We start from the raw sequence: 17,510 nt of genomic DNA, 5'->3' as shown, positions 1-17,510 counted from the left end.
TTTTCGGAGGAGGGGCTCCGCACACTCGAGTCCCCAAGATTGATGAGTGTAGAAATTAACACTTCATTTCCAGTCCCACCACAGATCCCATGGCCATAATGAGATAAATGTACTGCAGGGAGTGCGAGTGAACGAGGGAGAGAGAGAGATAAAGATAGAGGGGGAGAGAGAGATAAAGAGAGAGAGAGGCTGAAACTAGAACGCCGCCGTACAGAAGAGCAAAAAAAAAAAAAAAAAAGAGGCACAAAGAACGGTGCCCACCTGAAGAATGAGAGACTAAAGCGATAGAGAGGGGCCGATGGAGAGAGAGAGGAACCAGTGGAAAGAACAAAAGGGCAGGGACATTACTGGGTGGTACAGTACCGGGGTGCATGAGTAATTCCAAGGCCTCGGGCATCCGTCAGAAGATGCAGCAGTGCGGCCAGGGCTATCCATTAAAGCAGAATCACGCTCCCGCGCCGCACCATTTGTCAGCGCAAACATTTCCTCCCGTCCCACAATTAGTATTGTTCCGGAGCGGCCTCCCTCCCCGGCATGGTGACATGTGACGGCAGGTTTAAGCAGGGGCCATGATGAATACTCTTCCCCCGACGCCGCCATCGATTGCCTCTTCACACTCGTTCAGCCCTAAGCATGATTTTCAGAACGTAGGTGGAACGAGGCGAGCGTGGCCCTGGCCTCCGACCTCAGAGGTTAAACAGCGCCTGCGGCGCTACACCTCCTTATGTGCAAGCGCCCCCTCGGTTTATTTATCCACCGTAATTGCCGCCAAAGCAGATGCATCAGGTGCTGAGGCCACGGCAACTCTTCCGCAACGAGGAAGCATCGGATAGCGGAAGCGCTGCCATTTTTAACACACGCCCGATTAATGTTGTTTTCCACCATTTCCACATCGTTCACCAAATTGAATTATTTTGTCATTTCCAGGGCCCACGGCCAGAGCTCCGGTGTTGTGGAAAATAATGCAGAAATAATTCAATAATGTATTAAATCGTTCTACCCCCAACCTCAATAGGGCTCAGCGTGTATTTGTGACTTTGCCGCTATCTGTGCTATTTTGGTGCTATTCTTTTGCTAAGAACTACTTAATGCAACAGAAAACAAGATGTTTTTTAGTCAGATAAATGCTTTTACTACAGAATCTCGATGCTTGGGCCAAATTGATGTAGTTATTGGGACTAATTGTTATTGTAAGTTTACACGCAATCTAGCATTTTAAGTAAATTTGTTAGCAAAGCTAATCCTGGCAAAACTTCTTCTAAATTTGGCGCGCTGCTGCATGGACCTGTAGCTGAACATAATGTTTCGTGGTGGTAAATAGTGAGGACGGAGCGCTGAGCTTTCATCATGAAAACCGAAAGCAATCAGTATTGCATGGGGAGATCGTCCAAACTGAGTGACAGGTTAGCACCCAACAATCCCCCAACAAGCACCCAACAATCCCCGAGCATGCTCTTCAATGACAAGTCTAAGCCTTATCAAGGCTCTTAGTTTGTAAACTCGATATTCTATAGAAATCGAACAAGAATTGCTGGAGTCTTCCTATTGTAAGTCGCTTTGGATAAAAGCGTCTGCTAAATAAAGTAAAGTAAAGTAAAGGTTGAAAAATATTGTGACATTGAATGTCACAGCTTTGTTAAAAAAGTGAAGATGGCAAGCGGGTAACAGGTGTGACGGCTAATGTTTTTTAGCATTTTGCAGTCGCATTATGTGTGCGATTCCAATGTCCAAAAAAAAAAAAAAAAAGCACACAAGAGGTTGCAATGACATGTCTAGAGATGCTGGATTAGCAGCAACCTTAAGATCAAGGTCCGCTGCCTATCTGATTTCTGCTGAAGCTGCAACATGCTGAATCTTAAACGGAAAGCACCTAGAACCGCATGGGAAAAGAGTCACGACCCCAATGCAATACATGGCGCACCATCCAAGCACAGTGGTTTATTATTGCAAAACATGCATTAATCTGAACATGCTTGTTTTCAAGGGCACTGTTGAGCTATACGAGTTTGAAGAACATGCTGCATGTACCATAAATTCTGGACTAAATGCCGCCACATTTTTCACATGCTTTTACAACGATGCTAACTAATTTTATAGGCCAACTAGCTTTAAAGATTAGATGATCCTTCATTAGTGGGAAATTTACATAGTCACGGCATAAAATGGACAGTACAAACTAAGAGATGCAAAAAAATTATAGCATTGATATGGCAATTGTATTATATAAAATTTCAATATACAAATAAATAGTCTAAAAACAGTGGGTGTGAGTGGGTATTAAAAATATCAGTATATACAGGGTCTATACGGATATATAGGGCACCCTTTCTCCTGTTGTAAATTGCAGTAAATATGCATTTTGTATATAAGGTCATTTTCACACACACACACACACACACACACACACACACACACACACACACACACACCGATGTATTTTGATTCAATGTAGAATTGCAGTTCACAATTGAATATTTTCAATTGTGGTCACATTGTGCTCTCAGCCCTGTCAGCTGCCAGTCAATGTCCACCAGTGTTCAATCCTGGAAGTCCTCGATGCACTTTGCACAAAAACACACACACACACACACACACACACACACACACACACACACACACACACACACACACACACACATATATATATATTCTTCCTCAGATGGACGGCAGATCTATAAACACTGCCCAGCGTCCTAGCGTCTGCCTCATGGCTTCAGCCGGGTTTTATACAATGCAACCCCAAAACGCAATAAGCAAATCTAATTTTTCCAACTCTGTCGCAGTTATTGTTCCTGAGAAAAGGGGATAAATGAAATGGAATACGTGGCTTTACTTTCCTCTGCCAGCATCCTCATCTTATGCTGAAAACTCCCACCACCACGAAGATAAAGCCACCTGTCTTCCCTTGAAGTGGACAGGAGGGATAATTGTGCCGGCGCCACGCCTGACAACCACAGGGCTCCAACTCATGGAGCATGTGCAGGAGCTGGATGGAGGCTTGGCGGGGGTAAGGAAGAGCTCCCTTGTCTCCTCCGCAGCCTTTCAGGGGAGCGCTCTTACAGCCCCGCTGACAGTCATCACCATTCATTCCCAAGCTTTTTATTTCTCCCCTCCCTACCCTTTCTAAAGAATCGTCTCAAATGATATTGTTTTCTGGTCGTGATGCAGATGGGCCTGGCATGTGATTCAACCGTCAGGACAAAAACAATATCAAGTCATATAAATAATGCATATGTATAGGGCACCATTCATTCAGAAATACTTTATAAGTAGCATATAAGGCCAGTACAGCACTCCATAGGTATTACGATGCCCAATACAGAGAACAACTACTGGGTGCATAGTCTCGACCTCTGCAACATCTCATTAACACTAAAAATTGATGATGGAGGCATTGCCTGGATAAATGGGAACTGACAAACCCACCCAAACCAGGTTAAGAGTAAAATGAACTAAAATCCTATTTAAAAATCCCACATCAACACATCCCTGCTCTTCAAACGAGATGCAAAAGACCTTTTTCTTCTTCCCATAATAGAACGTTCTCCAGAATGACAAGGAAATTACCAGTGCATTTGGTGCAATTTAGTGACCTCTCATGGGATTGAGTTATGCCGGAAGGGAGAGGGGGAGAAAAAAAAACCTCAATAAGACGAAAGCGGAGATACAAAAGAAATATAGAAAGTCGGGAGATAAAGAGAGAGATACAGAGAGAGAGGGAGACAAAGGATGAAGAGGACGGGAGGGAAGGTGAGCAAGCAGAGAGACAACAGCTCAGGGAATCCAGCTACAAATTAAGCTTGACTGTCAGGTAAAAAGCGCCCTGGGCCTTTGTGATGTCAGTCAATCCGACTGCACAATCTGACACACAATAGCGCCGGGGTGGGCGTCAAGTGGACGAGTCGTCACGTTGCCCGGACCCCAAATGCCACGTTCATAATCTGCTTGCCAATTCCCATCAAATTTACTCCTTGACAGTTCCCTTCGCACTTTGCGCCTTTGACAAGATTTCCGCCCCCCAGGGTGGGGGGTATATAAATTATGGAGCTCAAAGATAATGTTCTTGTCACTTGCCAGGTTCTCCCCAAGAAGGAGTTTGGAAGAAAGTGAACTCTGCCGCCCTGCCTCTTTCTTTCCATCCTCTTTGAAGTCCCTCTTCCTTGAAGGGAATATTTAAGATTATTTAATAATATCATATATTACTAAAAGGTCTGCGGGACCCTATGAAGAAGGATGGAAGAAAAGTTTGAATGTTCTTGCCGATTCCGTAAGCGCTGATTGGCTCTGAAATGCAAATAATTTACAGTAGTTCTGTCTGAGGCATGGTAGAGAAAGGAGAAAAAATAAGTGCATTTACTCAGCGCTGCTGCGAGGGAGGGCCCATTGGAGAGGGAATAATGAAGAATCTGCTACTGATCATTAACTTTAAAGAAACGAGGGAGCGGCCATTATTCTCCGAGATATTCTGTTGAAGATTGACGGAAGTCCGCGCAGAGTCCCCATTGTCTCCGGATCCACGGCCCGAGATGAGAGCCGAGCGGCGGATGCAAGGTAACCGGGCCTGGCACCCGACTGGTCTGTCAGCCACTGCTAAATGGAGTCTTTTATATACCGGTGACCCCCACGGAAAACCCATTTAAAGAGTCAGGCCTGAAGGAGAGGAGCAGGCACTTTCATTATGCTTCCATCAGGGAGGAGCGGTGGGCTCCCAACACCTCTTCTTAACAGACTGCGACGAGCTGGGTACAGAACGAAGTCCCCCCCCCCCCCCATCAGCAGTCCTCGATTAATTAATTTTCTGCCTGGCGCTTTAGTGCTGATGACAGGCCCACAGAGGGCACTGCACTGCGCCAGACGCCGCACCTACGCTTAGACACGAAAGCAAATTAGGGGGATGGGACGAGGTCGCACGTCAGACTTTTAACAAAGGGGGCGTGTGCACGTTGAAACTGGCGGGATGAAGGTCGGCTCGCAGGGCTGATTCTTCACATTGCAGTGACAACGTGACAAAATCCTCGGCTGCAAGTTCAAGTCAGTCACAAGTCTGTCGCCGGCGGCTGACTCTGCAGCGCAGGCAGCCTGTGATCAACTTTTTGACAGTTCGCACCCAAATCTCAGAAAAAAAAAAACCCAAACATATATACGTGTGTGCGCGTCAGAAATATGGCGCCGAGCGAATGACAGTACACACGGGCCGCTTCGGCGATAAAGGCAAATATCTGAAATGCGGAGGACTTGCCATCATGTGCGCGGCAGGCTATTTTTTGCGGTGGATATTTTCCCCTCCGCTGTCCGGCGGAAGCAGGCATCTAACGAACGCTGACGGTAGAGTGGAGGGTGGAGGAGGGGGTGGATGACACCAGCAGATTGCCAGGTGTGCGTTGCCAGCCTTTCCTTTATTGAACCGTCTGGCATGTGTCACAGTACAGTGTAGAGATGAGGTGCTCAACGTTGTATTAAAAAAAAAAAAAAAAAAACTGAATCATAACATTATGAAAAAAAATTGCTGCGTGGACAAAAAAGAAAGTAAAGCCTCGCTTACAGAGGAACTCACACGCTCTGCACGAGCAGTCGACATACAAGAACCGGGAAGAAAAGGAGAGTGAACGCAATTCGGGAAATCAGTTCTGTTCTACACATAAACCATCTTCCCTACATCCTGTTCAGGGCCAAACAAAAATGTCACAATTTCAATACCATGTAGTAGTTACTGTGCTGCATGCACTATAGGCCCTTTTAGCGTCTCACTTGAAAGTGAAAGTGAAGTGATTGTCATTGTGAAACAGTGCAGTACAGCACACGGTGACACAACGAAACGTGCTTTTAACCGTCACCCATGGTGAGCAGTGGGCAGCCATGACAGGCGCCCGGGGAGCAGTGTGAGGGGACGGTGCTTTGCTCAGTGGCACCTCAGCGGCACCTCGGCGGATCGGGATTCGAACCGGCAACCTTCTGGTTACGGGGCCGCTTCCTTCACCGCTAGGCCCCCACTGCCCCGGTATGAAAGAAGTCTGTTTCTGCTCGGTATCGAACCGAGGATCTTTTGCGTGTTAGGCGAACGTGATAACCACTACACAGCAGAACCTTGAGACAATCACCATTTAACCCTTTAACCACCACCCTTAGTGAGTAGTGGGAAGCCATGGCGTTGGTCAAGGGCACCTTCGGTCGAATTGCAGCCCCTTTTTAAAAAAGAAAATTGAACCCCGCCCATAATAGTTTACCTTTAACTGCAACATTCGTATACTATTATATTTTCTTTCATGTTGTGTTGTACATCTATGTACGTACATTGTAACAAATGCACCAAAAAATCTAATCCTGAAAATAATGTAAAGAGAAGATACAAAATCAATACACGGCATGAAATTCCTCCACGTTGTGCGGCGGGAGATCACTCAACCTCAAGGTCAGTTAATGTGAAACATTTCACACCGAGAGCTGAGCGTTTCAAAAGTGTGAATGGATCTTTTTCCTGTTACCTCTGGATGAAATGTGTGTGTGTGTGTGTGTGTGTGTGTGCGTGCGCGCTACATGAATAATACACATCAGGATTGCATGAACAAGCGCTCCAAGATCCTGACATCGTGTTTTAGCCGCGCTGAGAGGTCCAGCAAAGAAAGCCCCAGAGCTTAAACACATGTCTGAGCCGAGAAAGCCTTCAGTGATTCCTCCCCACTCCTACTTCACTTCCTCCCTCCCTCCCTCCCTCCTTCGCTCCATCACTCTGGCTCGCTCACCAGCAACGCGCTCTCCGGCATCGATTTAAAGGATGCGTGCGGTGCGAGAGAGAGAAAGAGAGAGAGAGCGAGAGAAAAGTGCCAGTAGATTTGTGTTGCCAGTCTTGCACGCCTAATTAGGACTGCTGATGATTGGTTTAATTAAGGGCACTCTGAGCGAGGGGCGCGAGGAAGGCGCCACGTACACACGCGCACGAGGCGTGGCGCGGGCATTGACGCCCCTGTAACACACCCGCGTCGCAGCCCGCTTTCCCACAATGCAACTCAGGTTCGGTAGGGTGTCAATTAAGCTAAGTGCTCGCTCTTATTCACTTAACTGGCTGTTAACCAGCTCTGCTGCCGGGTTATTTTCCAGGAAATTCCCACACGAACGAGCGGCGGGAGAAGCCGGTGAATCGAGCACTTTTTTGCTAGGAGAAAGGTAGGAGGTTCGCACAAGGTGCCACATCAGAGGTGCGCGGCGGGCAGCACTAACCACGTGGCAGCAGGCGGCGGAGAAGTAGGCGCTAAAGACTGTGAATAATTTAGCGCGAGGTGGCAATTTAATGAGCCGAGCCTCCCAGTGATCTCCAAGGAGGCTTGGTCCTCGCAGAGAGCCCGCAGAGACTTGGGACCGTCGCACGACACATGCACACAAAAGCCGGGTTTACATTCTGACGGTACAACTGACAAAAGTTGCCATTGACCTTGTTTCCAAATATGGTGCTCCAAATCGTTTTAATAATGCATTTTTATACATATTCGCAAACATACAGACATATAAAGAGTCTGTTTTTTTTTTTGTAGGGCGTGACCGCTCCCGAAAAGGAACATCTGGAGATGATATGACCCAGTTGTCTAGCCATCACAATTTCGGCCTTGTCAAAACCTCTCGACATTTCCTGCTTACAACTCGTCATCTTCAAGGACGGACAAAATGTTCACGTGGCGCCTAAAACAATCCCCCCCCACTGGCAGGTGCCTTTGTAGCCAGTCGTAACGCTGCGGCTGTATACACCGTATTGTGTGCTGCATTTACCTACGCACACACACACACGCGCAGTGACCTTGACCGTAATCCTTCACCAGCCTGCAGACGGTAAAGCGGAGTCACCGGAGCCCCTCGCTCGTGCAAAGTGGAAGACCGTGACCCGTTGATTTATAGCACGCGGGTTTTTGTGCGTGTGTTCACACCAACACAGCCACTGCCTCTGCAATTTAATTAGACGCAGCGGAATCTCGGCAGTCATATTTTACTCGCACGCCCCCATTCCTCGTTTGCCTCATTAGGCGATGCCACGTGTCTTTGAAAGTCCTGTTTTGGAAGGTCCTCTTTAAGATTGGACTTCCCGGGTTAAAGAGCTGCTCTGGGAAAGATGTGCTGGACTCGTGCTGACTACCACCCCCCGGGGGCAGGGCGCAGCCAGGTGTACCGAGACACATCCCTCGTTCTGGCAAAAGGCAATTACTTGACATTAAAGGGTAATTGGCTACTGTTCGTGGAATCTTCCGAAAGTGCTGGAAAGTCCAGGGAATCGACGCGGAGATCAAAAGGAAGACATCACGCAGGATAATGAACCTTCAGACTGCATTCGTTTTAATTAAAACTATGAAGAAATCATATGAAGAATGTAAAATGAAAGTCACGCAGGGCGTTTAATACCAGCCTACGTTCGCACCGCGAGTTTCATCCTCGGAAAATGGGCTAAAAAAAAAAATTTCCACGTGGCAATGCATTCAGCGCAGAGACACCCGTCACGGCTTGAGAAAAAAAATTCATAAGCAGCATGGAAAAGGAGGACTGCAACCCCAGACGCCTCCAAGGTGAAGGAGGAGCCGGAGCATCTGCCTGCCAATGCAGGTATTCTGCGGGGGGTGGAGTGGGCGGCTGACAGGTTGGTGCAGAACTCCCCCCAGACCCGTGGCACGTGCGAGGCTCCGGCACACTTCGCCCGGATCCAGCCAGGCCTTGACCTTCGCCGGGCCAGGATGAGCCCTGACGGTCAGCCGGTGCGGCGTGCAAGGCGTCCAGATGACGAGGGGGCGGCAGCTGCTGCCACTAATAGAGACGGCGGGGCTAAAAGCAGCTTCTCCAGCTTGGACACGAGGGGAGCAAACGGACACCCACCCAGGTCCCTCGCTCGTCCCCGGCTCTTTTCATTCCCTCTCTCTCTGCCTCCAACTGCAGCCGGCTACTCGCACGTACTTCCTCATCAGTGTCCTCAACCGGGACACGCCCTCAACCAGCAATGACTAAAGGTTCATTTTTTAGCAAAAAATATTGACTATATTATTTAACAATTTGTACAGATGACTGTGCACAGAGTGAGAAAATGAAAGAAGAAACAACTTAAAATTACCCATGATGGAAAATGAAATTAGAATGGGGGTTATGTATGTGTGGTTAACACAAAAAAACATCATAAATAATCTAGGTCCAGTTATTATATTATTTCATGGCTAATCATAAAAAAATTATGACTTATGTGTGACACATACTGAAAAATAGATGATTCCTATAATAAATGAATAAACTTAATAAAGCTGTACTCTACTTATCGAAACACACATATTGATTTAAACACTCAGGATAAACCATAAAAATATTGATCTTTAGCATAAGATGAACCAGATAGTTCTGCACAGCAAGGCTGAAGCCCAAGGGTTGAGTTCATGGATCAATTGTGGCCCATTATTAATTCACAATGTCTTTAAACCAAAATCTTTTTATGTGATCAGAGAGAGTGTAGCATCACAAATCTGTCCAAAACGCTATTAGTCTCAATCCCCGCGATGCGTCCGATCTTGTGCAACAGCATCATCGCTGACGTGCAGAGTGTAGAAATATGGACTTTTTTTTTTTTTATTATTTCGCTCGAGTGGAGTGCGTGACTCAGTAGCGATTGTACTGCAAATCCACTGTACACTCCACTAATCCAGTCAGCAGGTAAACAAAACGATTACGTCCGACCTGCTGATATTTAAAAGCCATTTCATTCCTTCCAGCCGTGCAGTTTGGAAAAGCAAAGTAATAACGGTCATTTCAGGATAAACGCACCAATGCAAACTCAAATTCAGATTTTATTTGTCACGTACACAGTCATACACGGTATGATAAGCTGTGAAATGCTTGCAGGCAGGCATTTTGGCCTCGCTATTTCAATGTTACATACTTTTCCATGAATGACAGGGGTCCAGCTCTGTAAAGTGTCCACTAGGCCACGGCCCCATTAATGACAGCAGTCTCGGCTTTATTAAAGCTACCGTGACTGTAATCAATAGGCCTCATGTAACTACTGAATATATAAATATAACAACTCTACTGTGCACCTCAGCTCATTGTTCCTGTTCCGGACCTTCACCAAAGAGAACTTTCCATCATTCTTCATGTCTCAAACTTGGCATTAGAATAATTAGAATGGCTCATGTTTCCCCCAGATGTTCAGAGAAGATGTGGAGAGAGCTCAGGAGAGTGATTTCATTTTCTCCGTTCTGTGTTGCCACCAAGCCTCTGCAGACGGTGCCTTAAAACTACATTTGTTCCATATAGTGAAGTTTGGCCACTGTTTTTTTAGTTTGTTCGCATCATGATTTGTTTTTCTCTTTAATTATCCTCATAACTTTTATTCAATAAATGGGGCAGGAAGTGAAAATGGGAGGGATTAACAAAACAACACACACACACAACTCCATCCATGTTTACCGATGACACAGATATTTCAGAGCAACAGGTTGCCTCAGTTCAGGATATTAACACTTCCTGTGAAATGTAGATTAAGCAAAAAAAAAAAGTAAAAATCACTGTAGCTCAGATGGCAACAAGCGAGAGTGAGAGGGAAGAGGGGGCTACACATTAGAGAGTTAAAAAAAATACAAAGCCCTCCACAGAGGTGAAGCTGGCGTTGTGAGATCGCTGTCACAGCGTGAGACCGGGTGAGGCAGCAAATATGAAAATAGGTCGCGAAGCTCCACTTCCTTACGAAAGGAAGCAGGGATGATAATTAACTGCATGCGTACGTGTCCCGGAAAAGGGTCCGGGGTAGAGCCGTAATTGGGCCCCAGTCCGACCAGACAGAATCCAACCTGACCAGAGCCTGACCCAACAAGCACATCTTTTTAAAAACTCCGGCTTCCTTCCCACGCACTACGAGCATTAGACTAAGAGTGAAATGAAATGTGCGGGGAAATGTTTGAGTTCAAAAAGACTCGCCAGAGGCTAGTTCCATTCGCCTCCTCAGCAAGCATTTTCACATCTCTCTCGCAATAATTAAAGTATTTAATTTAAAGTGAAGTGATTGTCACTTGTGATACACAGCAGCACAGCACACGGTGCACACAGTGAAATTTGTCCTCTGCATTTAACCCATCACCCTTGGTGAGCAGTGGGCAGCCATGACAGGCGCCTGGGGAGCAGTGTGAGGGGCCGCTGCTTTGCTCAATAGCACCTCAGTGGCACCTTGGCGGATCGGGATTCGAACCGGCAACCTTCTGATTACGGGGTCGCTTCCTTAACCGCTAGGCCACCACTGATTAAAACAAATCATCTGAGAATTGCAAATCAAATGAACATTTACATAAAATACAAACATTTAATAAAACTAATTTCCAACGTGCAAATTACCAAAATATATTTACATCAGCGAATCATACAGAAAGGATAGGTACTATAGACTGGAAGTTTGTGCTTGCTAATCGGTCATTTACCGAATGAGCTCAATCGGACCCGAAGCTGACTAAAATGCTAAAAATTGAGCGCAGTGGCTAAAGACCCTTCAGATTATGATGAATCATAGACATGAGTGAGAGAGGTTGGGAGGAAAGAGCTCGCAACGGTCCTCTAAACAACAGTGGCACAGATCACACATGGCGTCTACATTTTTTATTTCGTTGTTTTTTTTTTGGTTGAAGCAACACCTGGAGAAGTTCCTCGGCTCCTTTGTATTCCAGACGAAGGACAAAAACTGCACATCATCGATTCGTTTTTTATTGCACCTTATGACATTTCGCAATCTGTCTATTCAGCTTTTCCCCCCTGCGAATTTCGGCAGCTGATTATGCAGCCACGCTCGGCCCTGATTTGATGAAGGGCCCCGAGGCAGATATTGCATCCCGCACTGATTCCCCGCGTGGTCATGTCTGAGCACCACTCCTGGAAATAATAATGGGGATGCACCAGGGAGCACCAGCTTCTGCGGCGGGGTCACAATGTCACGGCATCAGGACCCGTTCAGGACCATGAGCAGCTAATTTCACCTTCTTTCTGTCCAGGAGCCCACAGGATGCTACCGTGGTCTGTTTCGCTTGTTTAATTCCCCACTGCAGGAGTCTAGCAGTCGCCCCCGACATACAGCAACTAATTAGCCGCTTTCACTCCACATTTCGAGATGAATTCCTGCGGGCGAGCCACTGGTGTTGTGGTCATTCAGCACAAATCACTTCACGCAGATCCCTGCAAAGCAGCGGAGCCAGTAATGGAGAGCATTCACCCCCCTCCACCACATCTCCCTGCAGGCCGAGCCGGGCCGAAGAAGACATCATATCTAATCACGGGCCAGTTTCATCTCCACTCTTTCTGTCTAATCCACCGGGGGATGCAGGGGGTATAAAATAAATAATAACAGAAAGGGCAGCCGGCTCATGGACGAGGGCTGCGTTTGTGACATCATGGCTGCCGGCCGCTCTTGCCGGTCCCATGGCTTGCTGTTTATGTGACGCGCCGGCTCGCTATGAAATTTGATTACCTGCCTGTTGGGCATGTGTTCTTCTCCGGTAGTACCGAGGTGTTTACGAGAGTGGAGGCTGGAGATGCATTCTAGAACATAATATTTCGATAGTGTATGCATTTTAGCACTTATCTTGAATGGGCCAGCTTGGTGCACATTGTGAAAAGCCAAAACACGCAAGGTTTGCTGGAGATAAGAATGCCATGCTTGCAGACAAATTTTACCATCATTTTTGCCATTATATGTAATGTAGCATTATATGTCATTTTACTCTAGATGTTATATAAACGCCACCCCAATTTGCATATGATTAAACATATATATACTGCACATTACTTGCTGTGTATGTACATTTCTCGTGCTTTTGCTATACCGTTGCTGCTTTGCACACGAGAACTGGACCCGTCAATGTTGAAATCATAGAGCAGCTGCTTGCTGTTTACACCCCCCCGCAATATGTTTCTAAAGTGGCTTCGCTATGCTGATATCGAATAATGGTCTGCTGTATGATTGGAGGGCGTGGCTACTCTTGGGAACAAAGTGATTGACAGCCTTGACTGGAGGAGAACGGGCATTCCTGACAATGGTGCCGAAGTATTTTTTTTTTCTGTGGAATGGAAGGCATTTCTACAGTCTGTTGGGATTAAATTTGTCTGCAAAAATGGCAAAAGAAATAAGGAAGGGGGGCAGTAGCCCTCCTCATCTCTCATTATCTAATAACACCAGTCATTTATACACATTAGAGGCAACATGGCAGAAACTGAGCACAAAGAGCTGCATGTATGTGTGTGTATGTGCTCAATTACGGCCAAAGATGGCATTAATGGAGGCACGTGTGACGGTGCATATCAATCAAAACGCTGACGGACAACCCAGCCAGATCACTCATTTCCACTTAAGGGAACTTGGTGAGATTAAGCTTGAGAGGTGTTGCTCTCATTGGGCATTTTGACACTACATCACAATCATGGCAGAAATGCCAGAGACAATCTCATTCAAGGAAGTGCCCGAATAACCTCAAAGACGAAGGAAAACATAAAAAAAATTAAGATCGTGTTTGGTAACAATGTCAGTGGCGTGTGCAGGAAGAAGGATGTCAAGCAACGTGAAGCAAGAATAAAAGACAAATGGCAAGACATGGACGGGACAATCAGCAACAAGACAAGGCAAACATGAAATCCTGGTGCTGGGAAATGTCCAGATTGTGCCCCTGCCCTGAAATGTCTTTATATGTGTGTGTGTGTGTGTGTACATACATACATGAATACATACATTTATATTTTCTTTTACCATGCTACTGTCCCAGCGAAGGCCCAAGTAGATGCCAGCTTCATTATGTGACACCAATGGTAGGGGACTGTGCTTCCTACCATTACTGCCAGAACCTGCATTCATCAGCATGATGGGTAATTTGCCCCGTCCTCGTAAGGCTCATTGCACAATATGTTTAGCATGAAAGCCAGTTAAAACCAGTTGGTACCTGGTTGGCGCGATGCCTTGAAATCCCTTGTTTTTGTCGTACTCGTTTTTACCTGGCACCAGTCCTGTCATTTCATGGTCCCTGCGTTTATCAGGCGAGGGGACTGTGGGATGCGCTGAGAGGGAGCTCTCTGAGATGAAAATTAGGACAGCGCCGGGACGGGAGGACACATGGGCCAGCCTGGGGGACAGGCAGACACGCGTTGGTGGGACGAGGCATGCATGTGTGCTTGGAGAGAGTGCTGTGAAGCGTTTTTTTTTTTACACACTGGCTGCTCTTCAGAGTGAAAACGTGACGGGACTGTAATGACCCTCTCCTTCCTGGACAGTGCTATCTCATGCAAACCAATAGCCTGCAAGAAATCTCCTACCTCATGGTGACTTCTTACGTCATTCACGCCCGCTCCAGCTTACCCGCTGCTCGTTACGAGTAATGTGAAAGTACAATGAGCAAAAAAAACATCAATTCTTGCATAATGCTGCTTTAAAAAAAAAAAAAAACTGGTAAAGAAAAGAGACGAATAATTATTACGGGTCAGTTGGAAGAGGCACATAATTCTAAGTGCAGAAGAGAACTTGTTTAATAAAAGCAGCCATCACCAGAGGTGCAAAAGGCAGGACAAATTCCCACCTACACGGCATACCCTACCCACGCCAACTCCGTTGCATGACAGAACATTGTCGGTTTATTTATTTATAGCAGGAACAACCGTCTCCGCCCTGGAGTTGATGTGTTAAACAGTGTGTGTGTGTGTGTGTGTGTGTGTGTGTGTGTGTCTGGACAGCGCGGCGAGGAAGCGATTACAGGCCGTTCGCGCATTAAATTCGTGCGGAGGCCCCGTAATTTATTCTCCGTGGCTTGTCAGAGGGGACACGCGCTTTGGGCCAGAGCGTCTCCGCCGGGATTCGGGCATCATCGAAGCGCCAGCCTTAATTAGCGGCCGTCCTCCCCGCTCCTCAGCCGGGTTTCGTGGGCCATGTGGCGCCTTGGCCCAGCGATAGCGCATCTGGCCAGACAGTGACGAGGGACGGTGCCACCACCAAACCTCCGCAGTTAGCCTTTATCAGTTTACACAACCAATCATTGCCAAGCGCTCGCTGGGGAACCGCGGCAGCCCAGTATTCATTTCTGCTAATGAGAGGAGTGTTCTTGGGCTGGAAAAATGTGTACGGAATTATTTCTGTGGCTGCCAAGTTGTGCTCTCGAGCGACCCATCGACCTCTGTTACATAATGTCCAGCGAGCGCTTGCACGGCCGATCACCCTTGGCTTTGAATATGCTTGTGCCGGATGCGATAAGACAATACATTAACGAATTTACCGAGCTTATTATCGTTTTTCAGCTGAATAAATAATCCTCCTTCCAAAAAAAAAAAAAGTCTGGAAACTGTTTCTCCAAAATGTCCTTGGGAGCGGCATGCAGGAAGGGAACTCTACCCACTCAAACAATTTAAATATATGATAATAACTTGTAAAAGAGAAAAGTGGAAGTGACGTGATTGTGAAACGCTGAAGCTCAGCACAGGGTGACGAAATGTGTCCTCTGCATTTAACCATCTCCTTAGTGAGCAGTGGGCAGCCATGAAAGGCGTCCGGGGAGCAGTGTGTGGGGACGGTACCTTGATCGAGGGGACTTCCTTACCACTGCCCTGTAATTAAAACAGTAAGCTGGTAGTAGCCTAGTGGGTAACACACTCGCCAGAAGACCCAGGTTCAAACCCCGCTTACTACCATTGTAAGACTGAGCAAGACACTTAACCCTAAGTTGCTCCAGGGGGGGACTGTCCCTGTATGTACTGATTGTAAGTCGCTCTGGATAAGGGCGTCTGATAAATGCTGTAAATATAAATGAAAAGGTGACTATGACAATTCGCCACAGCTTAATGACAGCCCGTTGCATGAATTGCAAGCATCGTATGCTATTATTACTCATCCGTTGTCTGTATTTAACCAGGAATTGCTCATTTCTACAGAGCCGATGTACAAATGAAGGCGTCCACGACTTCACCACCATGACATTTCACCGTGTGATACAATGCTGAGGAGCAGCTTGTTAAAAATGCATGTCCGTGTTTTAAAAGGCAATTAACTGGGAGCGCGGCACACAGGGCAGCAGCACAAAGGGCCCAGTTTCTGTTTGTCCGCATGTGAAGGAATCAATCGGCACTTAGCATCTGAGCCTCTTAGGCGTCTTCCAGATGTAAGCACCTCCATGAGACGTCTGCCCATCAAAGCCAGCTTGCATAAAAACTAAACCGTCACGTCCACGCGCAAGCCTTTATAAGCAAGCCATTTAGACTTTGTTTGCGGTAATTAATGCAATTAACAGGGATATGAATAACCTGCAGTCTATATGCGGCTCCCCGTGCATCGACTGCAGTAAAGCCACCCGCGGCCTCTGTTTTTGCTGCGCAGAGAACATTTAAATACTCTTGCACTTACACTTCTGTTGACTCAGATCCGGCGGGGGCCTTTAATCGCATATATCGCCTAGGCAACAAACCTGTGCCGTGACAATGCGAAGGCCGACTCGGGCCACACAGGCCGAGTGCTCTGGCCGTTCATTATCCCCACTCCTGGGCTGAGCCAAAAAGCGCGCTGGTGTCCTGATAGGTCGGATGAAGTCTTTATCAAACAGCAGAGCGGGGCGCGGGCATCAAGACATTTCATTTTTACCAACTAACCTAATTAGCTGGCGCGTGTACCGGCACATCTCAGTAATCTAATAACTCATTAGCGCAAGTCCAGCTCAGCATCATCCGGGGAGGGAGAGAAAAAGGAGCCTGGAGGCATGGAGGCATCCTTTCTTTCCAACGTCTCGGACTCCAGAAGCGATAACCGCGGTTGAGAGGTAGTATCCGTCCTTTCATGTTCTGCAGATTGAGGCCGGAAGTGCCTTTGCGAGCAAGCGCGCAAGGAGTGTGGCTTGGGGACAGTCGACATGCCCGCGAAAAACCCTTTGATCCACCCAAACAGCGGAAGTGCTACAAAACTCCAGAGGGGCCGAGGGACGGGCTTCTCTGGACAAGCGAAAGACTTAAGAGAAGCAATGAATGAGTCCCGCCGTGGCTCCGGTGTGAGCCGCAACGTGCACAAGCAGTCAAAAGGCACCGGCGTGAAAAATGTATTACCATGCCCACTGGGGGGGCTGGGGGGGGCGAGCGATACATATCAATAAAACCCGACTCGTGAGGGAACCGCAGAGGGTGGATGCATCCTCAGATCCTCACCGGCTCCTATCCGCAGAATTCACTGGCGCTCTCCACACCAAAATCTGACATGGAGAAATACTTTACATACAGCCCAGGTATTCTCTGTTTGAGTTTCCATGGAGACGGGCTATAATCAGCGGGGACGATCTGAATTATATTAAAAAAAAGTTATGATCTAGAAGGCGGAATAGTTTCACCCTCTCAGAACTCTCACAACGGTGGCCTTCACTGAACTCTCAGCCAAATGTAGAACAAGTGTGATGAGAATTCATGGGACTTTGACCTTGGGACCACCTCTCTTGTCAAGAGCTTAAAACCGACTCGGGGCGAGGGTATGAAGAGAGAAAAATCCAAAAATGCAGTCTTCGGCGGCACTC

General features: G+C 47.1%; 1 protein-coding gene and 1 non-coding gene across 3 annotated transcripts in view; both read right to left on the bottom strand.

Moving 5' to 3' along the window:
• ptprga (protein tyrosine phosphatase receptor type Ga) overlaps positions 1-17,510 on the bottom strand; it is a 174,735-nt gene that overhangs the window by 83,037 nt on the left and 74,188 nt on the right. The window lies entirely within an intron of this gene.
• Positions 6,013-6,085, bottom strand: trnav-aac (transfer RNA valine (anticodon AAC)). The gene has a single exon. It is a non-coding gene; the product is annotated as a tRNA-Val (tRNA).

This window comes from Denticeps clupeoides, chromosome 12 (genome assembly GCF_900700375.1).
Source record: "Denticeps clupeoides chromosome 12, fDenClu1.1, whole genome shotgun sequence".
Lineage (NCBI taxonomy): Eukaryota > Metazoa > Chordata > Actinopteri > Clupeiformes > Denticipitidae > Denticeps > Denticeps clupeoides.
Note: the sequence above shows the minus strand (reverse complement) of the source record. Positions and strands in the feature narration are given on the sequence as shown.